This window comes from Numida meleagris, chromosome 2, assembly GCF_002078875.1.
Source record: "Numida meleagris isolate 19003 breed g44 Domestic line chromosome 2, NumMel1.0, whole genome shotgun sequence".
NCBI classification, from domain to species: Eukaryota; Metazoa; Chordata; class Aves; order Galliformes; family Numididae; genus Numida; species Numida meleagris.
The window spans coordinates 79,891,670-79,902,161 of record NC_034410.1 but is presented as its reverse complement, the minus strand read 5'-3'; positions in this window follow the sequence as shown (position 1 = coordinate 79,902,161).

The following is a 10,492-nucleotide window of genomic DNA, read 5'->3' as shown; positions in this document are numbered from 1 at the left end:
TTAAGAACTGTCACTGTCACCTAGCAATGAAATTCCCCTTGGCTAGCTGAATGATGATTTGACTCTTTCTTTCCTCAGAAAGTTAAAATTAAATGAGAAAAGAAAAGCTACAAGATTTATCAGGAAAATATAATGTTCAGTACATCCAGGAGGATGAATTTTTAAATCTTGATCTGCATAATTGGAAAGAATAAAGTATTACTGTCCCTCTGCCCTAATCTATTTAAATAACCTTATTTTAAGTCAGCACAGAAAATATATTAGGTCTTTCACACTTAAAGTATCTACCATAAAGTGCTAGCAGCTCTGTTAATGAGAGTCCAAGAGGAAGATGATAAAGGTGTTCAAACCTATATGAGACTTTATGACTTAATGCATTTTCATTGTTAATGACAAATTTTATTTTATTTTCATAGGACCTAGTGTTCAATAAACGTGCAGACAACATATGTCAGGTAATCTATCTATCATTATGCTATAGTATTCAAAATAGAATTGGGGCTTTCTTGGCCAAAATAGCATCAGGACTCTTAGCATCTGACTCTTCATCAACTGAAAAAAAATCCACTACTATATGCTATTATACTACCTCTTATTGGATCTGCCAAATAGCTATTTTAATCAAATTTGCTTTGTAAGTCTAGTCTTATGGCTATAACTTATATTTCCAACCTGTAGTCAATATCTGGTGAATCTGTAGACTGCTTGTAAAAGATCCTGAGAGGAGCAAAGAGAAAATTATTTTATGCTAAATAATTACTCATGAGTGGGAAATTCTGAAGAGGAGATTGCCTCTAGATAATATCACAGAATCACAGAATATCCTGAGTTGGAAGGGACCCACAGGGATAATCGAGTCCAACTCCTGAATATAATATATAAGCATATAAACTCCAATCATTAACCTTCTGAATTAAAATTCACTGACATAGCCTACAAATGGTTTAATGTGTTTTACATATTTCATGGAAAGAATAGCAACAATAATAAATCCAATAAACAAAAAATCTTTAACCGGTGCAATGTAGCCAATCTTTATTGATTTTAATGAGATCATTCTGGTTAACATAAGCTGCATCCAGCATTTAGTCTCTTCTTATGTCAGGAAAGGTTCTCAATTGTACAAGCCAGATGTGTTTGGTTTTGGACTCAGACCCTAAGCTGTTCATCAAAAGACAATCATTATTTTTACATAATTGCTCAGATGGCTGTAAGTGTAGCATCACAATAAAGAATCTAAAACTGCTGTAGGATTTTTCAGACTTAACTCTTCAATGGATATTTAACTTGGCAAACACTTGTTGTCTGTGCTCTTAAATTTATTAGAATATAAAGTATATAAAAAATATATATTCTAATATAAATATATTAGAATATAAAGCCACATTTAAAGCTACAATCCCGAAAGACCCCAGATGAATCTATAGTAGAACTTAAATGCCATAGGCCTCTTGGAATTACTCAAGGCTGTCTTCTGTAAAAGTCTCAGAAACACCAAAGGCTTGGCAATGAACATTTGGCGTTAGTGTGCCTATGTAGCATCCTCTGACTAGTTGCTCTTCCTTATACTATTATGAGTGTCTAGATGGAAAGATATGCTCTGAAACTGGCAGTGGTGTTTTACTTTTATTATGCTGATACTCTGACAGTATAAAATATACTGAAAGCATAACCACCCTCTCCTCTTGGAACTATACCAATGTGCCGACATGTCAACAGTTTACGGGTGTTAGGCCCGATTCCGTGACGAAGGGGACGGGGGATCCACGGGTCCACGCCCCGGGAAAAGGGAAAAGGGGAAAAGGGTAAGGAGATGGCCCTGAGAGCAAAGAACAGTGGCAACAATCTGAGAAGAAACAAACTAATTTACTAAATAAGATATCGGAATGCAAAACAACACACTATAATACAATATAATTACAATTTAAGCTGATAAATCCAATACAGAGAGAGAATGTCCCAAAATCAAGGTAGGTCTTACTCTACTACCGACGATAAGACGGCTGGAGAGCGAGGTGCTGCCAAGATGAGAGACGGCGGAAAAAGGGACGAGGTCTCGTGATCTGCAAGTTTTTATACTGTGAGCTTTTATCTTTTCCCTCCGGCTGGAAAATGGTAACAGAGGAGCAAAGTACCGTGGGGACTGTAGTAGTCCTTCTCTTCTGAGAACCAGGTATATCCACTACATGATGTTATGATGTGGAATACCAATAACCGAAAATCACAAAACCATGACACGACAAAATGTTTAAGATATTTTAGGCTAGAGAGAGGAAAGAATGAACAAGAGTGAATACAAGCATGTATCCATATTTATGATGGAAGAAAAGCATATGAGTTCTTTCCTACTGCAAGGTCTGTGAATGGAAGGCTGATGTAATCAACAGTGAACATCAACAGCCACATATTTAGCCAGTGAGATTCATTTAATCTAAAAAAGTATGGCCATGGGGATGGAAGAGGAAAGAAGCTGAAGAGGAAGAACTGCAGAAAGAAAAGCACTGGAGAGATTTGAATCCACTCTCTTACTTCCCTAGATGTCTTCAGTTTATCAGACCAATCAAACAAGTGACCAGAATGAAGACAGTTCAGGAGAGAGTAGGAGATGACACTCTTAGAAGTACACTGAATACTAGAATTTCTTAAAATGAGCTTTTGACAAGTGGAAATGTTAAAGGCAAAGTTTGCAGTTTATTTGTGTGCGAAGTAAACTAAATGGTTCAAGCAGTGAAAGTAGAAAGCACTAAAAATACTTATTCTCTGATTCTATGAAAAACAAAGAAAGAAACAAACACAGAACTATCTTGACCTGTATTCCCAAGCTGGTGTCCAGAGGAAGCTGAGAAGTCTCTCTAAACTATGCTTAATGACCATCCCTTTTCTTATCAAACAAAGGAATATTAAGTTTCTTAGTGCTCCCACCAACGAAAGAGATGAGGATGGAACAGTAAAGAGTATTGATTTAAAAACTGGAGGTCGTCAGGGCTGCTTAGAGCTGAGATGAACTAATACAAAAATCTTGTTTGCATTAATCATTGAACCTGTGCACTAGAGGCTGAAGTGAGTAGAAAAAGGTGGAAAATGCTGCTCTTGGTTTTTCCTGGTTCATGCTTCCATACAATTGTACTGTGTTTCCAGATTATTTACACTCCTGTAGCTGGAATAGAATGTGGAAGCCTGAATTTATTTATACTTCAACAAGGAAAACTGTTTCTTGAATTCTAGTGCAGTAATGTCATGGTTTTAAGAGCCATTCCAAGAATCTGAGAAAAAAATATGCTAGATTTTAGTCGTGTGTTAAAGAAGGAAGAAGAAATGAAGCTATAGCCTAGTGCCAATGCAGAACATTTTCATTGGCTGCAGTACATAAAAGGCACTTCAAAAACTTTTCAGATGGTAGTCTATGCTGAAAGAAGTGGTAGGATAAAAAAGGAGATAGTATTCTTTCAGCAGTGACTTTTCCAACAAAAAGTGGCAAGTCTAAGTAGCTGCAAGAAAAGAACTTAAAAGATAAAATGAATTTATATATAACTGTTATAATTTTATTACATTTCTGCAAGAGCCCTAAACTTTATCTATAAAAATAGTCTTTCATAAAGTTCATCTGTAAAGATCCTTATAGCTGTTTTAATTGAACTTTTAATTATGCTGCATATATAATTGAAAATGTTTCTACTTTGATTATGTGTTGAGAAGTGTCTCTTTGCCCATGTAAAGAGACCAAATTGGCATTTGCTTCCTATCTCCTTCAGAGCATTCAGATAAGTATAATTGCATTAGTTCCTGTCTAAACGATGTTTCAGACTGAAGCCCTAGGGCCAAAGTACTGGGTCTTAATTGGCTGCACTGCCTAGTCTATTCATGTAGACAAATTAAATTAATTACAATATTTTGAAAATGCTTCAGCAACAACTTTTAATCACAAAACAAGAAAAAAGCCCCTGGAATTCCACTGAAACATAGATGTAGGCTGTCTTTGGAGAGTCATCTATGGTACTTGATATAAAATATTGCTTTTAAAAATCAGAGGGGAGGGGGAAATAGCTCTTTTTTATTATTCTTGGATGAGTTTGCGACTAGAAATGCTTGTTTCATGCTGTTTTGAACATCAGATTTCTGCATCGTGATCACTGTACTGTGCTATATTTTTCTACAGCCCAACTAATTAGCCCATTCATAAGGCAAGTGTCTTGTGGTTGTAATAATCTGCACCTGCACACTTGACCACTCGTTTGACATGATAGTTCTAAAATATGCAAAATAAATATAGTTCACACCACTGATTACTTCTATGAGCTTAGGTTTTACCAGGCAAGTGGAACAAAGAACAGCAAGCCTTCATTTTTACATACAAGTCTCACCAAATTGTTTGTTTATTTTATTGGAAAAGCATTGTTAAGGGATATTTCTGAAATAATACCATAGGAGGTAGATTCTACCTCGGCTGGAGACCTTTTTAAACAAAGAAATCATGTTTTGATCAGAGCCAAAATTTCTATATCAATGTCCAGTTTGTAAAAGAAAACAAAAACAACAAAAATAATAACAACAAAATCCTCATGATCCTTTTATTGAAAGTCTTATTTTACTAAACATACTGTTTTTTAAAAAAATATTTTAAAAACTACATTCTGTTTTTAAATACACATATCAGTGTGGGACATTTCTGTCTGATTTCTAATGGAACCTAAATTTATATAATCACCCCACATATGTGTGAAGTCTTGAGTCCCTCTCCAATGTTAATCTGTTGGTACACTTCCACCAAATCTGGTAGCTGGACAGAAACATCAGTAACAATAAAGTTTCCATGAGATTTTCAAAATATGGATGAGAATGGTCATATACCACACAATTAAAAAAGGAAATAAATCGTATAGATGACCTAACATAAAATCTACAGCTAACAATCATAATATCATTGGCATCAGCACCAATGAGACCCAAGACCTAAGCCTGTGGGTTTCATTGTCTTTTACAGCTCAGGGAAATTATTACTTTGGTATCCTGGCAAATGAATACATGCATTGAAAGGATGATGACAAGTGGCTATCAATCCCAGAAGTCATCTGTTTTTCACACAAAGCAGTCTAAAAGAATCAGGCAAAAAATATTTCCTGATTTGGTTTGTCCCAGAAAAATAGTAGTATAGCCAGTATAAAGAATTACTGGCTTATCATAAAATATAATGAGAAATGCCAGTGCACCAAGGAGAAGGGCAAAAAACAGAGTAGCTCAGGAGGAATATGAAATTTGGTTACTGAGTTGCTAGAAATAAGCATTCTGAAAGAGTAGTGGAAGCCTAAGTTACACCTTTCTTAAAGCATTTCTAATCAAGAGACAAGACTTTCAGAGAAGGACTTGTCTTAGTATTATGACAGATATAGAAAAGTGAAGCAGAAAACAATGTTTTCATTAACTATGGTTCCTTTAGAAAATGTAAGTATATCAAGTTAAGACCGTAAACGTATATGAGCCTGAACAGAAAAGTTTCATGTTAAAAAAGAAAAAAGTGTGCATATGAAATATTTAGTGTCAAAGCTTTACTTTCTTTTCATTTTCAGGTATGTGGCACTATATATGTAAGCAAACACCATACAAAGAGTTTCAGGCCATTTATCCTTCTTTAATTACACTCACCATCAAGTGCATTGTTCTCCCCTTTAGGTTAACCTACTCACTAATGAACACGACCAGGGAGTTCAGAAATATTCCATCAAAATAATTCTTATTGTAATGAAAGAAATTCACAGACCTAGCTTAACGTTTATAGTTTTCATTTCCAGCGCTAACTACAATGGATGTGTCCCAGTAGTGTCTCCCAACAATGTGTAACTAATCAGTTTTATAACCATTACAATATATTCTTAATAGCTTTAAGAGGTAGCCTTCCTATTCTGCAATTATTGCAGAGTCTTAAGATTAAGCTCCCCTGTATTGTAAAGCATTTGTATTTCAGTTAGTTAAAAATCATTAGTCAGATAGGCAAAACTTTCAGGAGAGAACCTAACCAAGTCCCACAAAAGCACACATAAATTGTCCTCTCACCCCCAGAGCCATCTCTCACCACCTTCACAATGAGGAATGGACTGCAGTGAAACTGCTGGTACTATCTTTTCCACACCTGACCTTAAGTCAGAGGCAGATCAGTTCAACACTGATTAATTTAATTTTATTCAAACAGAATTGAGCCCAAACAGGCTCATTATGTCTTTTCACTTATTATAAATTCATACACTTAAATGAAATTATAAAATGTGTGAGTCTTAGTCTGAACTTCTCTTACCAGCAGTGTTTTTGGATGTGGACTTCAGCATTTGACAGATAGCTTATAGCACAATATATTTAATATGTTAAACCTAAAAACTATATCAGTTCTACATAATTTTCTTTAAAAGCTGTAAAACAGTTTGAGAGAACTGACTGAAATTATGTATTTTGTGTACAGTGGTTACAGGCTTTGAAAATAACTTTAAATGGACTCGTATTTTAAATAAGTACATAAACGTTGCAATTATAATTGGAATGAGATTCATCTCACTGAATTTCACTTGTTTAAAAGTTAAGCCTCTAATCTAAGACAGTTATTTCTCTGAAATGAATAAGGGTAGAAATCAATATTTTTCATTCTTCTTTTTCAAACATAACTAGGAGTTTGCATTTCACTAACAGAGTTTAACTTTTGGAAAGTGAAAGATAGATAAGGTGCATTTCACTTATTATTTAGTCAAAACAGACTCTGACTGTAAAACAAGCTTAGACTAACAGAAATTAGGAGCCTAAACAGAAGTAAACATGAGGAAACACTATATGTCATGTTTGTTAAGAAAAAGAACACATAGAAACATTTCCAAAAACATCATTTTTACTAGATTTATCGGACATGCTTCAGATTTTACTTGCAAAAAATATAGCAGTATTGTTCATAATATAAATATGTTTAATACAGACTTTTGAAAAAATCTCATTCAAAGACACACAGCATTTGCCAAATCTTGTAAAATGAATGGAAAAGCTCCAAATCCTAAGGAAATGACTGTAAAGTGGATGATAGTAACCCTAATCCTACAGGTATTCTTTCCTCTTGAGATAACTTACACTGCAGTCGGGTCTGAGGTTTTTATCACTTCTCTTGTGGTATTTGATTAAGTCCAGGATTTATTTTCCTCTTAAAAAGGCAGCTTCTAAGATCTTTTGATAACCTTAAAATGTCAGAACTTATTATTTTAAGATGTAGGTTTCCATCTTCTTGGCTGTAAAGAGACCTTCAAAATAAGCAAACTTGAGGGTGGGAAATCAAAGGCAAATACATGAAACCCAGTATTCTCTTTAAAACCTCACCACTTTTATTCCAGTCTTCCAATATTGAGATGCCTCAGCCTTGGTTCAGATGTTTGTGTGACTGTAGCATCAAGCAGAACATTCCAAGTACAACCTATTTTTGTTACAGCAGAATCAGAAAAGTAGCAGTCTATATATTGAAGAGCCTATTCCTATAGTTGCTGAAGTATCTTAGCCCAGGAAGGCTCTTTGGGAAGGTGGGGTCTGCATCTCTTCAGGGAGGAGTTAAGCTACTGTTTCCTACATTCTGAAAAACTCTGCCACCCAACTGACTAAATAAAACTGAGTTATTAACATCACTGAGGCATTCAATCCGCAGTTTGTGTAAGATCACTCTAACATGCCTATGTCTTCACTTATTTAGGTATCACTGACTAAGGATTTATGCAGCTTACCCAGGGCTCTGAGCCAGATTCCAAAAAAATGAGGACTGCAACACAGAGCTGAAGACTCTTCTTAGATCTTGACATCAGTAACCTTTTCATCCAAAATTTTGAAACAGATAAAATCAGCGCTTATTAGAGCTTGCAGTGGCGTGTTAAGTGGAATAGACAAAATCTGGGCTTACATTCAAGTATAAAATTATTCAAAGGGCTTTGAAGCTGCCATTTGTTTGGGTTAAAAGGCATTTAAAAATGAACTGCATTCTCCTGATAATAAGTTCCTTGAAAAATTTCCAACCCTTATTTTCTGTCAGCCAGACTGATATTTTGGGAAAACATAACATTTTAGAAATATTTCTACTTACGGTATCAGATGAACCTGGAATTTTAAAATGAAAATAACAGGAAAAGGATGAAGAGGTATGCTAGAAGAACCACTAAGAAACAACAGCTTGTCTCTTACCCTTATTGCCTCCCAACCTCTTAGCATCAAGCACATTTAAAAAGGTCTTTTCATTTCACAAAGAACTTCTTGCAAAGATCATTCACTTTTCTGTCCAGTTCAAAAGAAAACATGTAGAAGTTTCTCAACCAGAAGAGGGAGCATCAGAACCCCCAGAATCTGAACTCTGTGTCAAAAGATTGATGAACAAGCATGGAGTAGGGGGAGGAAGAAAGGCTACAATGGGAGAGAAAAAAAAGTGAATGGGGAAAATAATGAACAACAAAAGCAAGACACTCTTACCCCCAACAAAACACAAGAACCCCCTGCCCCCAACTCCCAGCAAACTCAATGTAAAAAGACAAATGAAAAACCAAATACAAAATGAACATAAATGCTAATCAAGCAAATACACATTCTTATAAATAGATAAACTGAATATTCTGTGCAGCCCAGTACAAAAGTGTACTCGATAAACTGTAGTATATAATGTATGTAATTATATAATGTAGACAAGTTGAAAATGCAGCAGGTGATTAAGCAAAATTGATGCTGTTGGGAACATCATTCTAATAGAATCATAAAGGAGCCACTTTAATTGCCTTTACATCTGAAAAGCAGAGGCACAAACTAGTTGTAACATAGTGAGTATACTTTCAATATACCCTCTTTTTTTTCTTTTTTTTTCACTTTTAAAAAATGGACATGGCATAAGAGTCATTGGCTTCTGTAACACCAAAACCAAAGCATACTGCTGTAGTAACTAAAGATTTGAGGACCGAGATAACATCTGACTGCTGTACGAACAACAGTAAAACAAACAGCAAAATTTAGAGAATTATTTATTTACCTTTCACTGCCACACTGCTGATTATTAAACAACAAGTAAAAAATAAAGCACAGTTATCTAGAAGAAATACACTGGGTATTTGGGAAAAGGAAATTCATACTGTATTGATTTAACACTGCAGAGCAGCACAAACTCTAAATACCATATTGAACCCACTCTCACCTGTGAGAATCCAAAAGTAGAGTTATCCCAACAGAACATATGTTCTTCAAAGACAGAGCCAGGTGCAGGCTTCACAGCTATAGTTGTATTCATCCTATTGGACTTCTGTTTTCTTAACTGAAGTCTTGATGTATAGCTGTACAAAACAGCTGAAATGCATTAGAAAAAAAAATGAAGTATACATTAAAGAGAAAAAAAAAATCAGAAAGCTAGTACTTGCTATTTAATGAATTATTTGTTCCCAAGAGAATACTTCTTTGTTTAAGTCAATGAGAAATAAATAAAAATCCAACTAATTTCCACAGTGATAAAATGAACAGTATGAAATATGAAAAGATTAACTGTGGTTCCAATCTAATGTTCAACCATATATGATTACAACTGAGTATCAACATTCATTAAATTTTCTTCTTTGAATGGTAAGATTATTTATAAATGAACCTACTCCTTTGTGTTTCTAACAGCAGACTATATTCCTTGTCTATGCTATACTCATAATGAAGTTGTTTGACCTAGCCATCCCTGTGTAGTTTGATCTAATACTAATAAAAAAGTAATAAACCTTAGAATTGCATGTTAATAGGTAAATGAAAGAGGATATGTCATTGTCATAAAATTATATGAAGAAAAAATACTGGTAAGTAGGTACTATTTAGTACTCACTGTGCTGCTTTCTTTCAGTGAGGATGAACACGGGTGATCAATGGGATCATAGAGAACTATTCAGCTGCTGCTTTGTAAATCTGAAGTAAAGACTCCTGTTTTCGTTCTGCAGAAGAGGCAGTTTCTTGAGTTGGGAATAACTATTTAATGGTACTCAGATGCATAACTAACTTTAACGCCCTTGTGAATATCATTCCTAAGCAATAAGGTATGTCTTTGCATAGCAGGAAAACATGATAAGATGTCATTCTTGCCTTTAACCTTTTAAAGGAGAAGAATACAGCAGACATTAGCAACTGATAGTGAAGTTGCCTCTGTTCGTTTAATTGTTCCAGTCATTAAAATATGGAGACGTGCAAGAGCAGTTAAAAGTTATAATCTAGCCATGTGTGTGCTCCTAATTGTACAGAGGATATGTGTATAATACCTATCGATCAATTTGCATGTGAAGTAATGATGTCAGTTTTATACTGACAGCAGGTATAATGTGGTGGTAATGGAATGACCTTTCAGTTATAAGTGATTCAAGAATTAGCTTCTTCAGCCTTAAATCAGATTCTCACTGAGCAAATTAAGTGCAGATTGCCTTCCTAAGTATCTGCAAGCCCTATAGCAATTCTAAGAACTAAGAACCAAAAGATCCATGTATCT